Here is a 17,748-nt window from a genome sequence, read left to right as displayed (position 1 = left end):
TTCCTTCCTTCCTTCCTTCCTTCCTTCCTTCCTTCCTTCCTTCCTTCCTTCCTTCCTTCCTTCCTTCCTTCCTTCCTTCCTTCCTTCCCTTCCTTCCTTCCTTCCTTCCTTCCTTCCTTCCTTCCTTCCTTCCTTCCTTCCTTCCTTCCTTCCTTCCTTCCTTCCTTCCTTCCTTCCTTCCTTCCTTCCTTCCTTCCTTCCTTCCTTCCTTCCTTCCTTCCTTCCTTCCTTCCTTCCTTCCTTCCTTCCTTCCTTCCTTCCTTCCTTCCTTCCTTCCTTCCTTCCTTCCTTCCTTCCTTCCTTCCTTCCTTCCTTCCTTCCTTCCTTCCTTCCTTCCTTCCTTCCTTCCTTCCTTCCTTCCTTCCTTCCTTCCTTCCTTCCTTCCTTCCTTCCTTCCTTCCTTCCTTCCTTCCTTTCCCCTCTCTAACAGCAATATTCCATCTGATTTGATATTTCCATCTCAGTTGATATTTTTTTTCATTCAACACCTTTAACCACCTCCCCAAATTCCCCACCATTACACAAAGAACCACCGCAAACATTTCCATCAATCCGAGTTTTATTTTATTGGCAATTCCTCTTTCTTCACTGCAAGAAAGGGTGCTGTGAAAAAAAATATATATACTTAAAAAAATACAAACAAGGCAGAGGCTGAGAAAATATTAACAAGGTCCCATGCTTTCTGCTAAAGTGCCTTCATTTCATTATCATTAAATTTGCCTAGTAATTAGATTTTGGTGCATGAATATTTAATATATATATATATGTAACAGACAGGCTGTCAAAAAAAAAAAAGCACTACAACAGCGATTCGATCATTTTTTTCTTTTTTTCATTTAGACAGAGACATTTGTAAGCAATTAACACAGATTTCCCGAGTTTGGAGACTTTTGTTTCCTTCCTTTTCTTCTTCTGTTTCTCTTTTCCCTCTTCTGGCTTTGCGTTCTCCACCTGGAAACAGAAGAAAGCTGCTGTAAATATGGGTGCCACCGTTCAAGGCTTTGATCTGGCCCTGGTGCCATCCTCTCCCTGCCCGTCCCCATGGGGTCATGATGGAGCTCCCTGCTTAAATCCAGGCTGCACGGAGCTCCTGCCTTCATCTTCAGGCGTTTCTGCTGAAAACAGTGATTTTGGTCCCCATTTGCATAATTGCACAGTTACACGCTCCCCACTCCCTAATTGCGTGACCTGTGCTCGACATTGCTGCTCATGAGGGGCCAAGCCAAGGTGATCCTGCCCCCATCCTTGTGCTCCCTGGGGCTGTGCTCTGCAATGTGCTCATTTTGGGGGTGCTCAGAGCACGCATGGACGGAGCAACACGCTGCAGAGCGGCGACAGATCACCACCGATCACCCGGCCTGAGGTGGATGCTAAAAATGCACGTCTTGTGTTTGCCACCATCTCAGGCAACTTAAGAACACACAAAACAACCACACAGAACAAAAATCCCAGACCTCAGCTCGGGTCATGCCTTCCCAAAATCTCCTTTGCAAGGTTTTATCAGCAAGAGCAGGGAGTGGAAGCAGTTGGTACAAGCGGCTGAGAGACCAAATCAAAAGCATGTGAGCAGATTAAAGAATCAATCTCCCCATTTGATGCAACGGAAATCCCACTAATTATAAAGAAGGGGCTTATTTCCCGGAGTCACTCTGTTTGAAGTCATCAAAACTAGTAATACTTAATTACTCTACTTTATGGAATATATAGCATGGAGCTCCTTCCCCGCTCGCCCGCTTTCTGATGCTATTACTGGTGCTGGGGCATCCAGGGGGCAGTGGGGATGCTCCTCCTGTACCTCTACACTTATTTATTCAAATGAAGCCCTTAACAGCCCTCATACGAGCCTGCAGGGAAGCATTTAAATGGACTTTAAAAGGAGGTTATAATGAAAATTAAAAAAAAAAAAATGAGTGATTTAGCCATGCAAGCTACCTGGCTGTTATTTTGTGCGTGCTCCGTGTGCTTGCTATGCCAGCAAACACCTCCACAGTCTGGAATTTAGGATTCAATCAAAGGGAAGGTTCACCTCATCCAAATCCTTGAGCTCCCATAAGCTCTTAAGCAGCACTAAATGAGCATTCCTAGATGGCGTCCATAGGTGGAAGAGACAACTCACTTGGATGATCTGGGTTGAACGAGAGAGGGATGTCAGATGTAAAACCTCTCAGCACTGGAATGAGGAGAGCGAATTCCAAGGGTCTGCCTGATTTTCCACATCTCTCCCAGTGGCCACGGGCAAACGTGGGCTGCACGTGACCAAGAGGAGCTTTCCCAAGGGCCAGCAAATGCCAGGCTCACCAAGCACCGTGCCTCTGCAGCCGTGGAGGAGAACCTCTCCTTCCATTAATAAATGAAAACTCAACGTAAAATCAGCAGTAAGCGTGTTTTCCCAAGTTGTTCTCTATCTTTATCCAGCTGGAGTGGGGAACTTGGGCATTTCCTCTTGCACCCACCTCCCCAGCCCTGCATGTCTCTATCGGGAGCAGCAGCACTGCTCCAGGGTTATGTGACCACTGGGGCTCTGTCCCCAGCAGAGTAACCACTGAGGACAGGGTTAGGGTTAGGAGGAGGGGGAGGAGCAGAGCAGGGGGAACTCTGCTTGGAGCTGCATGGCTTCACAGCCAGGAAGAGGGGGTGGAAAGGGTTTTTCGTTTGTTCTTTGTGTGTGTGTGTGTTTTGTTCAGTTTTTTCCCCACCCTGAGGTGGAGGAAAGCTGATCTGCCCCAGTTTGGCCTGGCTTGGGAACGGTGTTGGAGTGAGCAATGCTTCTGGAGGGATTATGAGCATCTGTGAACTCCCAGCGTGTGGCTCTGCTGCAGGAGGGCTGGCTGCAGCACTTCCCACCCAGGACATCTTCTCCAGGTCCCCATTGCCACTTCTTGGGCTCCATCTTCCCCGGATGAGCTTCAGCATCACCTGGAGATGCCCCACACTGTGCCTCTCCTTGCTGCAGGTTTTCCAAGCTTCCCTGAGCAAGGATCCCCAGCTGTGTGTCAGTGCTCATGGGCAGCCTCAGCCCAGTGGCTTTTCCCAGCACACGAGGCTGGCAGCAATGGGAACACTTTGAGATGGATCTGAAATAAACCCCTTATGTCTTTGCCCGATTGGAACTGAAGAAAACCCCATGTGAGCATGTTGCCTGTGAGCTTTGGCCTCTCGTCTTGTGCTTTGCAGTACGAGAGGAGGAGAAGTGAACACCTGCACCTTTTTCTGTCTGACAAGCGAGCTGCGAGAGGGGAAATGGATTGCATCCAAAGAGGCTTTCCAAAGCTGGATGCTTCCCACACTGCAATCCGTCACTGGTGAGGGGCCAGGGCACAGTGCTTGGGATCAGCTCATCCACTGGGGGACACCTCACAGCCCTCTGCTCTGTGAGCACGGCTGATGGATGCTCCCCTGTGTCAGGCTCAGGCAGAGAAAATATCCCCCAGGCCAGGAGATCTCCAGTGCGTAATGCACCCAGAAAATAAGCACATCACCTGCACCTCTATTTAAGCAAAGCAAGGTCTGGATCCTCCCCACGCCTTTGCTGGCCCTATGGGAGTGGGGTGACACGGAGCCTCCTGCAGCCCATAGCGTGGCTGAGGTCCGTTTGTCACTTTTCCTTCATTATTTGCTGTTTGTACACAGGCGTCATTAGGGATTCATTCGGTTTCCCTAGCAGCAGGCATTAGTCTGGCTTCCCTTTCCCCCTCTCTCTCCCTCTCTCACCAGCACCCTTTATTTTTAGTGTCTTATTTACAGTTTGACAGAGTAACTGTAACCCTTGCAAGCTACTCCAGCGGCTTTAATCGGGGGAATAATGGGTCCTGTCTGGCGATGAATAGAATTTAGGGGACAGATTGTTCCACACTCGCCCGGTGGGGGTAATTTATTTATGTGTGCACTTGTCAGGAGGAGAAAGGGATGGGGGATCTGTATGCGGCGAGGACATCGCGCCGCTGAAAGGCGGAGGGGAAGGGAGAATGGAGCCAAACGGCCCTGCTCCCACTGCCCCCCCGGCAGCTGAATGCCTCCGGTGGCCGTGAACTTGGAAGGGCTGAAAGCCCCATTCCCAGGCTCTGGGCACGTCAGCGGGGCTGCAATGCTGCAGGCAGAGGGGCTTGGGGCTCCAGATGGGTCCAGGCACAGAGCACAGCCCTCCCTGGTTCTGCTCGCATAGCGGCGGCGCGGGGAGCACGTCCCATAGCAACGGTACAGTAGTGGCGGCACAGCGGGGGGCTGGGAAGAGAGGCAAAGCCCTCGGAAAAATACAGGATGGGCCCAGACAATGGTCCTCTCTCATATCATAAATTACACGGCGGTGACAAAAGGGGATGGGGCTGGTCCCCTCTCCCTGATCCCACAGCCTCTGAGCTCGCTGGGTGCCCATCAGCATCCCTGGGTAGGGAGGGTGCAGCACCTTTGGGCACTGAGTTTGGGTGATGAGTGTAGGGAGAAAGTCCCTTTGCTGTCCTCACCTCCCCAGCAGCAGCATCCCTGCTTCCTGCCCTGAGCACCCATGCTCTGCACTCTGTGACTGTGCTCCCTCTGCTGATATTTGGAGTGTCCAGGTTCTCCTACTAAGTCTAAAAAGGCCTTTTTTTTTCCCCTATTTCCTCTCTATGGCTCAAGACCTGGAGCATCTTGCATTTGTTGCTGGTGGCTCCACAGCTCAGCAGAGCTTCTTCCACGAGCTTTTACCAGCAAAGGGAAAGATCCCTATGGGACAGGATCCTGTGGGCTCTCAGTCCCTGAGAACACCAATCCCCAGGCACCACCAGGCTGAAGAAGAAGGGTCTCAGGCTGTGCCCATTCAGTAGAGATGCTGGAGCTTAACAGCTGAACCCCAGGAGCAGGAAGGCACAATCTCCATCCTACAGCCACATCCTATGAGGCAAAGCCCCTCACCAGAACAGCTGTATCACTGCAAGAAGCATGCTAGCCAGGGCAAAGGTGCCTGGGGAGAGATGTTCAGAGCAGAGCAGAGCACACACAGCCACCTCTCACCCACCCAGGGTACCACCAGGACCATGGGCTCCTCACGAGCATCACCGCACAGCTTTCGAGAGCTCAATTCCTCCAAGCTGGAGGATGGCACAGGAGCACTGAGCTGAACAGAGAGTAACAGGCCACGGAGCAGGTGCGTGAAGCCTTGAGGCACTAGGGGACACGACAAGGACAGAATGCAGCAGGTCAGGTTCATGGTTGCATTTCATCTTGGAGCTCTTGCCCGCTCAGGTGATTCTTTGACTCCCTGGCTGCAGGACAGCTCATGTGTTTTGCCATCGCCAGGGCCCAGGGTGATGCACACTGTCAGGGAGCAGAGATTGGAATGATCCCCTCATGCCCCTGTGAGGACAGCTCGATGACAACGGCACCCAAGATTCATTCAGGGAAGACCTTCCCCTGGTAGAGAGACCTAGAGCTCTCCTTGTTCACCTCAGCTCCTACCAAGGCGAGAGTACTTGCATGTGCTTCAAAAAATAACACATGGAAGAAAAGGTGCTCCCACCACAAACCCCAGGGGTTTCATTGCCCACACCCTGGACACACTGCTTGGAGAGCACCACCACAGCAGGACCCAGAGCGGGGACCCTCAGCCGGGCACAATGATGGTCTATTCTGCTGATCACAAGCCTAATCCTCTTTGGTTTTTAATTGGCATTTGGGCTAAGCTGATTTAAACCTCTTCACCTTGTTGGGTCCCCCCCCTCCCCACTTCTTTCTTTTCTCTCTTTATTTTTTTTTTTTTTTGAACCAAATAACAACGCTGCCATCACCAAGCTCCAGGCACAATGACATCTTTGTGCGAAGGCGAGAGGAGAGGAAAGGGGAAGGGAGGGGGAGTGGGGAAAATGTGCTGAACCTACTGGGGAACAATACTCAGTTTGTGGCTCAGCCTTGACCACTGGCAGAGCACCCGCTTCAGCTGCGCCACGTCAATAAATGCCCTGTCCCCTCGGGCCCTCCACAGCTCCAGTGCCTCACCTGTACCCCCCACAGTGCCCCTCAGTCTCACCAGTGTGGCTTGGTGCTGTGTCCTGTCCCCAGAGTGCTCCTGGTGTCCCTACAGCTCGATGCCAGGCTTGCTCTGCGCTGCTCCAGGCCAGCAACTGCTGGGAGGAGGAGGATGGAGGGAGGCACACACAGTGGCTATGTCCCCGAGATGGGTCCTGCTAGCAGCTCCCCATGTCCAGGCTCTGCTGTGGCTGTGGGGTGGCTTTTCCTTGCCTCCTGTGTTCATGCAAATAGTGAGACATGATCTAAGTTAAAAATCACAAGCAACAGCATCACCTTCCTTACCCTCCAATCCCAGATTTAACGCTTACAGGACAGCAAATAAGCACCTCAAAGGATGCTGCCCGAGGGTTTGAAGGATTGGAGGTGAACAAAACAGCAATAAGAGATCTTGAAATGAAACTGTAGGGGTGTGAGAAGCTGGGCAGTGCATAGTGAGAAGCGTGACCATGCTCCCTATATTGTGGTCCTTGAGCCCACGGGGCTGGTGCTGGAGCCTGCTCAGTCCGAGGGGCTTGAATTATGCATTGCCATGAAAATCAAGGCTCTTACCAGGAAATTCCACATGAACATCCACCAGGATTCAAGCAGAGCTCTTGGTTGGTCAAGAAACAAGTGGAGCACCACAGCAGGGGAAGCCACACTCTGCCCTAGAGGGGAAAAAGAGAAAAGGGGATGAGAGTGAGATAAATATCAGCGCCAGTACCCTCCCCAGCAGCACTGCAGGTGATTATGGCCACAGAACTCACCCAGCATCCCTCCTCCCCATGGACCTCCAGCCCAGGAGTTACGAGGCAGAGCCAAATGCCACAAACCCCATGATTCAAAAGAACCCGATTTTTGCACCTGCCTCATGGGAAGCTGCTGAAAAACTCAATCCCAGCCCCACGACCCTGAGTTTGTGCAGATCTGGGGATTCAGAGTGCCCTGGCATATCCATCCAGGGCAGCCCCGCAGCAGTGGTGCTGGAGCTCAGTGGAACCACGTGCTGCTTTCCCCACCCCGCTGCTCTGTGCTGTTCCAGGTTGCCAGCCCTGATTTATTTTGTTTTTTTCATATTGGTTTGCCACGTGTATTTTCCTTCCACATTAACCCTGCTTAATCCATGGCGATTCGTGGGCCACACATAGATTTAAGCGCCCAGTGCAGAATTTACTTGGTATTTTTAATAGGGGAAGGCACTGGGGCCAGAGAAAGATCCTTTTCTCTTGCCCTTCAGTCCCATAGATCATTGATAAAAGCATAGAAACCAGAGAAGAGCAGTGGTAAGGAAGCAATAAGCCAAGGATGGAGGCTCAGCAACACAGAGCAGCGATGCCAAAGCTCCATCCTCCAGTCCACGTCCACTCCACGACCACGTCCCAGCACAAAAAGCGAGAAAAAGGCACAAAGATCCACCCCCCCAATCCAAGCAGTGAGAAATCAGCTGAGCAGCCCCGGCTCAGCTGAGCAGCTAAGAGCCTTAGTGCATTTTTGCAAGCGTTAGGCAATGAGTTCCCATTCCTGCACGCGTGGGGCTGGATGTGCTGGGTCACCTCCGAGGGATCAGTGCCTCCGTGGGGCACCTCAGCCTCAAAAAATGGGTATGGGGTGACAGAGCTCATGCTCCAACCCAATGGGAAAAAAAAAAAACCAAGATCCGGGGTTCAGCTCATTCTACATATTCAGACTTCCAGGTTTCTCGCTCTCATGGCAACAGATGGGGAGAAATTAGGAAGCACCAACGCAACCTCACAGAGCACTGAGATCACCACCTAAAACCAGCAGCCACTCACAGTGCAAGGATGGTCATGGTTGAGTTTTGTGTTGATATTATCTTTCCCCCCTCCCCACCACTCCACCTTTAAACGTTCTCATGGCAGGGATTTTTTTCTAGTCCAATAAACGGGGGAAAAAACATAATCCAACAGTTGCTTCGCTAATATTTCTGCAATATGTGAAAATACAAACGTGGGCTGAAGCCACAACAAGATTGTTTGGGGAAAAAAAATAGATATATATCCCCCTTGACGTGGAGCAACGTTTAATGATCATCCCAAAAAACCTCATAGAAAGGATCAGACACTCACGTTGGTCTCATCCCTGTTGAGGAAATGTGAAGTGATTCAAAAGGAGATTTGGGGGTGATGCTGGGGTGAACGCCATGGGTGGGAAAGGGAAAACGAAGGTGAACGAGGCTGGGATGAGCACACGGGGCACGAGTGGGGCGTGGGGCCATGGGTGGGATTTGGGACAGGCGGCAGGGATGTGGGGCGGCTGCAGCCATGAGCAAGGATCGGCCATTTTATGTCGGCTGCCTAAAATGGTGGCTCGCACCTTTTTTTTCCCTTTCTGCTACCGTTCCAGCACGCATGCACCCACAGAGAGGGGAGGGAGAGGGCCGCAGCCCCCTGCGGATGAGGGTGCCGGGAACAGGAGCCAAGATAGAAATAGAAGGGGGAAATTAAAAGAGGGGAAGGGGGGTGGGAGGAGGAGGGAGGAAGCGGGAAGGATGCGCTCGCCTCGACGCGGCCCATCCGCCCTTGGCTTTATGCGTCCTATGGAAGGGAGAGGCAGGAAGGCATGGAGGGGGGAAAAAATGGGGGGGAAAAGAAAAAAAAAGCCATGCAGTGTTCGGGCGAGGACAACGGAGGGGGCAGGGATGCGCGTGGGGCGCGGGGAAATCTTCCCTTCTTTCTTTGCCGACCCCCCCCCCCCCCCCCCTTCGCCCTCCCTGCAATCCCGCTTTGACTTTTCCCACAGAAGTAGCCAACCTCCAGGAATGCAAATGACATTCATTATGCAAATGCATGCAAATCAGGTTTAACTATCGGAAGAAGGGCTCAGAATTTCTAATGGGTTAACTCTTTCGCGCACAACCATGACAACAAGAGCCCTCGTCGTGCTCGGGCTTTGTGCTTCTCCGTCCTTCCCCAGGCACCCCAACCCCGTGCCCTCATCACTGGGGTCCCCAAAAGCATGGGACGAGGGCCATGGGGAGGGTGGAAGAGGGGAACAAAGCACCAGGAAAACAAGAACAACAAAAACCCCATTGGCGTGGGAGTGGCTGCCCCTTCGTTAGACGCTGGTGGGAGAGATGAGACAAAGGCTGAAATGCAGAAATGGAAGGAGAAAAAGGAAAAAGGAAAAATAAAGGGGGGCAGGGGGGGGAAACAATGAAAAAAAAATCAGGCTGCTATGAAACAGATGTGAAATACGTCACTGTGGTGCATGGGTGGTGGTACCCTCCAAGGTTTGGCTGTTCGCATCCAGGATGGCGCGGAGCCACCGTCCCATCGTCCCCAGCAAAAAAAAAAATACATCTGTGAAATTCCAGCCTTCTCTTTATGTATATATTTGGCATCAAGGAGAAGAAAAAAAAAAAAGGGTAAATCAAAGGGAAGAAGTGATGCCATTTTTCATGGCGTTATCACCTGGGAGGGAGGGAGAACGTGGGAAACCGTGGCCGTGATGCGGCGATGCCGCAGTCTGCCTGGGATGCTCCAAGGTCGCCAAGGCCACACTGGGCTCGAAGCAAAAACCCCAGGGCAGAGCCCCGTGCCTGCTGCAGGGGGCTGAGATGCATGCACAGAGTCATTAATTGCTTTGCTCTTATTGATTAGCGATAATAATGTCGCGTTCCCGTGCGTTGGAATGCGCTCTCTCGGGCCGCATCGCAAGAGGACACGCTGAGCATTTCCGCAAGCCTCGAGTGTCAAAAAGAAATAAATTAAAGCGTGAACCCCTCCTTAGCCAAAGAATAAAAAGGATGAGGGAGGAATAAAAATAAAAGTGATGTGGGTTTCTGTATTTACTCTCTGTCCTCTAGCTGGGAATCTACCAGGCGTGCTCTGCTGCTGAGTGCACCTCCTCCGGTTGCCTTCAGCTCTGGCCCCGATTTCCAACTACATCTGTGATTCCAGAAAACTGCAAATGGGGGAATTTTCATTCTTAAACCTGATTTCCGATATTTCTTTTATTTTTCTATGAATTAAATGCAAACACGGTCGGAGGCGGGAGGCTGGTGGGTGCAGCCGTCCCGGCGCCAACAGCTACTTATGGCTAATGACTAAGAAGCAGCATCATTATCACATCACGGGCGCTGAGAAAGCAAACTTCTGCCGTGCTTCCTTAGGAGCGCATGAATAGAGTGTAAATTGTCGTTTAGGAGGGGATGGTGACTGGGGTGGGATTTGCTTAGCACATACCTGGTGTCAGCGGCATCCCCGGCGCTGCAGCAAAGGGAGGAGCGGAGACGGCTGAAAGGAGAGTTCATGGTTTTAGCACAGTGTGGAAATGGCTCGACTTTATAACCCCCCTCCCTCCCCCCTGAGTCATGTAGGAAAAGCGTTAGGCACCGTTCTCACCATTATTATTATTATTTTTGAAGGAACTCCTGCTTATTCTCTTCGTTTCTCCTTCCTCCTCCTTTTCTACCCCATCAGAAGCCATCCCCAGTTGCCTCGCTCCCCTCTGCTCTGTTTCCCAATGCCTCTTTGGCCCTGAGGCATAAAGCAGCACCTTGTGGGGCATGGAGACCCCAAGACACACAGCCTCCATCCCACCCCATTGTAAGTCATCTTCCCAAAACGTTCCCAGATGCTTTGTGCCAGAATCCCACTGGTAAACTGGACACGTTTATCAGCATTTATAGGAGCACAGCCTGGCAGCTTGGAGAATGAGCTGGGGAGAAGGATAAAGGGAGGGGGGGGAAAAAAAGGAAAAATGATAAAGAGAAGGGAAAAAAAAGAAGAAATTTCACACTGAGGCGTTAAGAGAAAGCATTGTTTGCAGAAGTTGGTGGTCAAAGGGGAAAAGATGAGCAATTTTGGATGGCCACCATCGGGGGACGCGAGGCCTTGGTCCTCACTTGGATTTTCCAGCTCTGTCGACACAGATACACATCAGCAGCATCAAGAAAAGGCCTAGAAAGTGCATGGTGTAGGGAAACATGCCTGGGGTGAGACACTGGGAAGCTGAGCAGCCTCTCCCACCTGCACCAATGGCCATAGGCACTGCTGTCAGAAAGCCTGGCTGCATTCTGCCTCCCGTCCTTGGTTTTCTCCATCCTGGATGAGGATGTCATGAGAAATGAGCAAGGGCAAACAGAAATCATCGTGCATGGAACAACCTGTGGCAGCACCGAGTGCTTGCTCATCCCATCATGCAAGGACAGCACTCATGGGACAGCCCCATGCCCTAAGAAGAGCCCCTGGAGCATGAGGACTCCCCATCACAGCAAAAGCAAAAAGGGGAAGAGGATTTTGCAGCAGCAAACTGAGGGGTGCGGGCAGTGCCTGGGGTACTTGGTGGGCACTCATGGGGCAGAACACAGCTGAGAAGTGCTGCTGGGTGGTGGGATCATGATTCTTCCCAAGGTCATGGATGAGATTTGGACTTCAAGTGTCAGCCCTGGAGAAGCACAGGGAACGGGGCTGTGGTGTGGTCATTTTGAAACCACGATTTTCTCATCTTTTCCAGCCCTATTTTCAAACCACCACACAAAGCGTTTGGGCGTCGGACTCCATTTTTCATCAAGAAAAAAAAAAAAGCAAGCAAGCAAGCAAGCCCACCACCCTTTTTTTTTTTTTCCTCTCTAATTTTCCCAAAGAACTCAGAGGCGTGAGCACTCGAGAGTCAAATTTGCCCAGGACCCGCTTCCCCTAAGAAAGCAGTGCTCATTCGCCTTCCACAAACTCTGCAGCAGCAACAAAAGTCCCTTTCAAGCCCTTCCAGACGCAAGTCCTTCAGCTCAATTAGTCAGGCACACAGGGACACAAAAAAGCCTCCCATTCAGGCTAGTGGCTGGCTGCGGAGGACAAGGGTGAAGAAAGGATCTTTCTCCCACGCTTTCACTGGGTGTCATAACAAGCAGAAAGCCCTCTTATGGGAGGATTATTGGAGATAAGAGCCCAGCCAAGGGGCTGGGGCTGCAGGAGGAGAGCACGGAGGATGCCGGGGCTCCCACCAGGGCCAGCACGGTGCATGTTCAAAACGATGGTGCTGGCCCCCTCTGCCCATGCTGAAGCTGAATAATCCCAGTTTTCCATGGCAACCCATAAAGCGGAGAGCCTCGTAGCAGTGGGTTCTGCAGCCGTGAGCAGTGTGTGCTCCAGAAAGCACCCTGTCCCTCTGGAAAGGAATGGCCTTGAGATAAAACTTGATTTTTTTTTTTCTTCATCTATTTCTTATATATATATGTTTTAAGAGGGAACAGGTTTCTTCTGGCTTTGGTTATTCGAAACCAAACCAAAGTGGAGGAAGGGAGCAAACTGCCATCAGGGGCCCATTCACCCTCTGCAGCACTCACAAGCCACTGGACACAAACATGCTCCGCATGGCATCAACCCCAGCTCCCAAGAACACTCCATCCCTCATACCCCTCAGCAACCAGAGTTACATTCTCACTTCCCCACGCCTTTCCCATCAACTCCACATGCATCTCCAGAGAGCTCTTCCAGGTCATCCAAAGACACAGTTCCTTTCCCTAAGAGAAAGAGCTCCCATCAGCTCTAGTCGCAGGGTATGGAGCTGAAAGGTAGAGCAGGAGGAAGGGCTGGAACAAAGCTAGAATCTCAAGGGAAGCTCTTCCTCCTTCCCAAGGAGCACTCAGTGCCTCCAAAAGGGAATCACAGTCCTGTGGTCCCCCATCTCCTCCCCGTTACCCACGTAGTGTCTTTCAAAAGGGAACAGAATGGATCCAAGGACAGATATATATATATATATGTCCATTTTTTTCCTCCAAAAGAAACAATTTCGGGCTGGGTGGATGCCCACGTCACACCCACTCATGCTCATCCCCAGCACTTACTGATCACATCTTTCCCAAGATCTGGGTCCCGGGATTTGAGGCCGAGTGCGCGCACACTTGGCACTGCCCCCCTTTGTCCCTGCCCTGGTGACACCAAAAGCCCTGAAAGTGGAATTAGAATGATTTTTTACACCTCCTAGGGCTGTCAGAGCCACAGCTTAGGGATTACACAGCTCAGCATCGTAGCCACGAGCACTGGCTCTCAGCAGCAGCAGGGCAAATCCTCATGTTACACCAGCACGAGACCGCTGATCAGAGCACATTTAGCCAGGAGCTGCTCCCACCCTCATAGACTGCAGCACTCAGAGACCTGTGATTCAGCTCTCATCACACTGCCCATCTTTTCCTGCAAAACCCACCGTGGCAACCACCTCTTTGCAGACGCCTGCCTGCTCTCATGTCCCCCAGCCAGCAGCCATCCCCTTTCCATTGCATTCTAGAGAAGGCAGAGAACAGAGCTGCCACGCACACTTTGCTGTCTCCATCCTTAAAAAATCCTGCAGGGCAACCAGAACACGGCCCTGGAATTGTTTTTATGGCCACACTCTCGATGGCAGTGCTGTCACATTTACCCGGGCCACCAAAGCCTCCTGCAACACAGGAGCAGGGAGGCTGCCAGAGGCTCTGCTTTCACATCCAATCACCCTCAGAGCATCTCAGCGACCTCCGCAGCCCCACCAGCTCCTAGCTCAGCATTTTCCTCCCTGCCACCGTCAGCTGTCCCCCCAGGGCACCCGTCGACTCCCATTTGGTGGATGCCATGTGCCACGTTGGCTTGCTGAGGGGGTAGGACTGGAGAAAGCCCCTCATCGCTCTTGTTTTATATGCTCTGTATGGGAAAAAGTAGCACTGGACATCCCAGAGTCCAGCAGGGCATGGCAAGCCCTGTTGTAGAGCACTGCAAAGCCCCAGATCTGCAGAGGGGCCAGAGCTCAGCAGCACATGGTTCATGCAGAGCATGGCCCCAAGCTGCTGTTCCCACTGCCAAAACTCAACAGGGCCCGATTTGGTTCCTCCAGCAACTCAGCGCGCCCACTCGTCACTTTGTCATAATCCCAACGTGAAAATCACACCCTTGAAAACCCTCAGGGCTCGGGAGTCCTGATTATTTGGGGAGGAACGGCTGCTCCCAGCACAAAGACACATCCCCAGCACAATGAAGAGCAGACCCACACGGACCTGACACCGCTTTGGGAACGGGATGAGGTACAGATCCCCAAACCCCACCGCTCCCTCATGAGCATCACCAGAAACCATCCATCAGCACCGCAACCCTGCTGCAATTACGTGGGGTTCAAAACACAGATATTCCTGCATTTAGACACACACACACACGGTTTCTTTGTGACTGCACTTCTCCCCACCTGCCTGGCCCATAGCACAGGAGATCCGTGGGATCACGGCGGGGACGGACGGGGAGGACTGGAGACCTCAGAAGGCTTCAGCCATTTGTTTAAATGCAAAAGTCCTTTGTTTCCAGTTTAAAATTGCCAGAGAAAGCGGGAGAAAACTCCTTCTGTGAGAAGTGGTTCCTCGAATTAAAATAATCCTGATTTTGTTGCTGTTTTGAACTACTTCTTAATCGTATCGGGCTGAGAGTTCGCGGTCACCCGGATGAGCTGCACGTCTCTCTTATCTCTCCACATCCTCACACCTCTGTGAGCTGCAGGGAGGGGAGCAGCGCATCTGCTGCAGGCAGAAATCTGCTCTACAGAGAGGTCAGAGATGGGGTACCCTCACTGCAGCCACAGACAGAGGGGTGCAAAGGGTTTTCCGAGCGAACAATCTAATCCGCTGCATTTTTGCACCCCCCGGCACAAGCGTTAAGGCAGGAGCTCCAAGGAAGTCACTCTCAGGTTCCTTCCTGGGATATTTCACAGTGAAAACGATGCACTGAATGGAAGTCACCGTTTTTCAGAAGCAGCATTGGTACAGGTCGGTTCTTAATCACTCATTGACCCACTGATTAATTAGCATCGCCTTGACTCCTTTATTTTTTTCGCTCCAACCACACTGCTTCAAGCATGAAAGGGGACACGGAGAGCTGATCTCTCAATACAGAACATGCAAGCCTATCCTCCCATTAATGTCTCCAGCAGTTAGGGAGACACAAGAGAGAGGCGAGCAGACAGTGCTGAGTGTGAACCACTCAAATCACAGTGTCCAAGCAAGCTTAAACAGCCACATATAAGCTGCAATTTAGATCAACGTCACACCAGCACACAGGGCTCCGATCACCAGCACGCAAAGTGGGGAGAGGAGGAAAGAAAATAAACGTAGAGAACAGCTGCCTGCAGGATTTCAGCTCCCCAAGGCCTGGGGATGGCCATGCTACAACAAAATGAGATTGTAAAGAAGCTTTGCTAAGACACAGAGAGGCTGACAGCATCCCGAGCCCCACAGGGTGGGAGAAATGGGGCGGTTGAGTATCGGTTCCCATTTGGGAGTGCAGGATTGCATCCCACTTAAGATGGGGCCGCTCACAGGGTGATTCCTGCAACGGGGAACGGGTTGGGTGCTGAGCATCCCCTGCTCCATGGGTCACCAAATCCCCCGTGGAGCTTTGCCCTCGTCCCAGGTCACCAGCCCCATCTCTGCCCATGCCTTTGTTAGAGCTGAGCAGGTGACAGCATCACGCCACAGCCTATGGCAGCGCCGCCTCACCCCCGTGCCCACCACGATTGGTCACCTGGGAAAACCAAAAGACGATGGCACGCTGCTCCCAGCCCCTGATTGGCACCATCCCCCCTCCCCCCAGATCAAAGCCATCGGCCAATGGAGGGTGGCATGTGGCTGCTCCCCAGCAATAAACGCACCTCGTCCCCATGCATTTTCCCCAGTGAGCTGCTTGCACGAGGACACGAAGCTGTGCCTGATGCCCACCCACACCCAAACGTCCACCGGTGGCACCGGGCAGCTCACAGGGGACAGCAGCACGGTGACATCCTGCTGTCACCAAAGCCAGGTGGCCAACTCCATCCCACGCTCGGGCACAGGGCAAGCCACGTAGGAGCCCTCCACAGACCAAAACTCAACACTTTCCATCCTTCCACTCTCTGCCACATCCTCTCGGCCTCGGATGTGCCACCAGTCCCAGCAGGGGACACAATGGAAACGTCCCTCTGCCCCAGCGTGGGCTGCAGAACAAGAGCAGCACCCAGGCACACCCAGAGGGGGTGGGCAGGGGGGGTTTCTTGGAGCTGTCCCCGAGGGGATGGGTGCAGGGAGGTGGCACAAGCACCGAGTTGTTACGGGGCTGGGGGGTGGGGAGGTGAAAGGGGTCTTGTTTATTAAATTAAGGTCATGATAAGAGCGTGCCTCATCTCTCACGCTGCATCTACAGCCTTCCCCCGCACAAGGTCCCAGGGACAGTTTCTTCCACGCTCCCTCTCCCTTTAAAAATAAAAACGAATAAAATAATAAAAATAAATAAGCAATAATAATAATAATGAAGGTCCTGGTGAGCACAAGAGCAAAACGAGCGGGTCCAGCATAGGTCAAAAGCCAGCTCCTTCTCTACACCTCTCCCAAGAGCTTTTCATTAAGTTGCAATCCTCTCAATCCTCCTTTCCAAAATTAGTTCATAAGCCATCGCTTATGTACATTTTTTATTATTAAGAGTTTCTTCCCCCTCCCCCTTCCCGGAATCACCACTCTGAGATCGTATGCAACACATATCCCAACCCACACGAAGAGCTTTGTGTTCTTCGAAGGCATTTTCCAATGGGTCTCCAGGTTGGGCAGCTTGGCCACAGCAGCGGGTGGGAAGCACCCAGCACAAATCTCTGACCCCCAGCCCCCTCCTAAAGCAGAGCAGGTTAAAAAAAATAAATCTCAGACCCCATAAGAAGAGGCCAGTGTAGGGAGAGAGGGTTGGTGTGAATTGGCATTCAGATAATAAAAAAAAAATCAGGTTCCCCCCATTCGCCTCGTGCTGTTTCTTCCACAAATTCAATGGATTTTCATAAATCCCTGATCTTGGAATCTCGAGTCAGAGAAACGTTCGTGGGCAGAGGGTTAAAAGAGGAAAGGGAATGCTTGGAGAGAGAGGGAAATCAAAAATAAAAACAAAGAAAGCTGCGAGAAACCATTTTCCAAATCACCGCATCGTTCTTTCTAATCCGGATAGCAAGTTATCTCTGTCAGGGAATGAAACTAAATAGACAACAGATTGGAAATTGCAGGGGGGGGGAGAGGGGGGAAGGAGGGGAAAAAAAGGAGAAAGTGTTCATATTTGCAAAACAAGCATTAATAAACAGTGCTCGGTCGCTGCTTTATTAAACAGATAATCCAGCGTGGTAATCTGTATTGATTTATGGGTTCTCTGATGCTACGCGAGCGGTTATGCAATGAAAGTTCATCCTTGAGGATGGGTCCCTGCACTTGGCTTAATTCGTAATCTGATCAGAAGTTTTACTTTGTTAATTCAATTCTAGTTAGCAGCCGAGGAGAGGACGGCGACAACGCCGTCTTGCTCGAGAGGGACGTTGCCTCTGCATGCACAGAACCAGGATCACAGGAAAACCACCATCACAGGAGACAAATAGGATCTTAATGGGGTTTTTAAGGAAAGAAATCATGAAATCCTACCTCGGTTTTCATTCCAGTCTCAAAAAGTTGTCTTTTTTTTTTCCCCCTCAGTTCTTTTTTTTTTTCCGCCTCTCATTTCCTTTATCTTCTTTCTTTCATTCTCTCTCTTTTTTTTTTTCCTCTTGGTTTTCCTCCTCTTCCTTTCGACGAATTTCCTTTCTTCTCCACATCCTCCTCAGGCGTGTAATGGGGTTATTTTTACTTTCGGTTATCTAGCTTTATGAAGAATTGACACCACTCATACAGCTAGATAACCAAAGATAACAACCAACCCCTGAAGTCTACAGCACCGGCAGAAAGAGGCCAACCTCTTCTTCTCCAGGGGCTTCCAGGCATTGGGCTTTTAGAGAGGGAATGAGGGAGGAAAC

The 17,748-nt window shown here is 51.5% G+C and overlaps 1 long non-coding RNA gene across 1 annotated transcript; it reads right to left on the bottom strand.

Moving 5' to 3' along the window:
* Positions 1 to 611: 611 nt before the first annotated feature.
* LOC136056609 (uncharacterized) lies at positions 612 to 17,446 on the bottom strand. The gene is made up of 5 exons (XR_010622960.1): positions 17,381 to 17,446; positions 10,188 to 10,238; positions 6,553 to 6,650; positions 6,002 to 6,216; positions 612 to 951 (listed from the first exon to the last, which is right to left on the bottom strand). It is a non-coding gene; the product is annotated as an uncharacterized LOC136056609 (long non-coding RNA).
* Positions 17,447 to 17,748: the final 302 nt, after the last annotated feature.

The sequence above is a fragment of the Cyrtonyx montezumae genome, unplaced genomic scaffold (assembly GCF_038088225.1).
Source record: "Cyrtonyx montezumae isolate F1298 unplaced genomic scaffold, pur_monq_1.0 scaffold_57, whole genome shotgun sequence".
NCBI classification, from domain to species: domain Eukaryota; kingdom Metazoa; phylum Chordata; class Aves; order Galliformes; family Odontophoridae; genus Cyrtonyx; species Cyrtonyx montezumae.
This window is presented reverse-complemented; position numbering and strand designations above follow the sequence as displayed.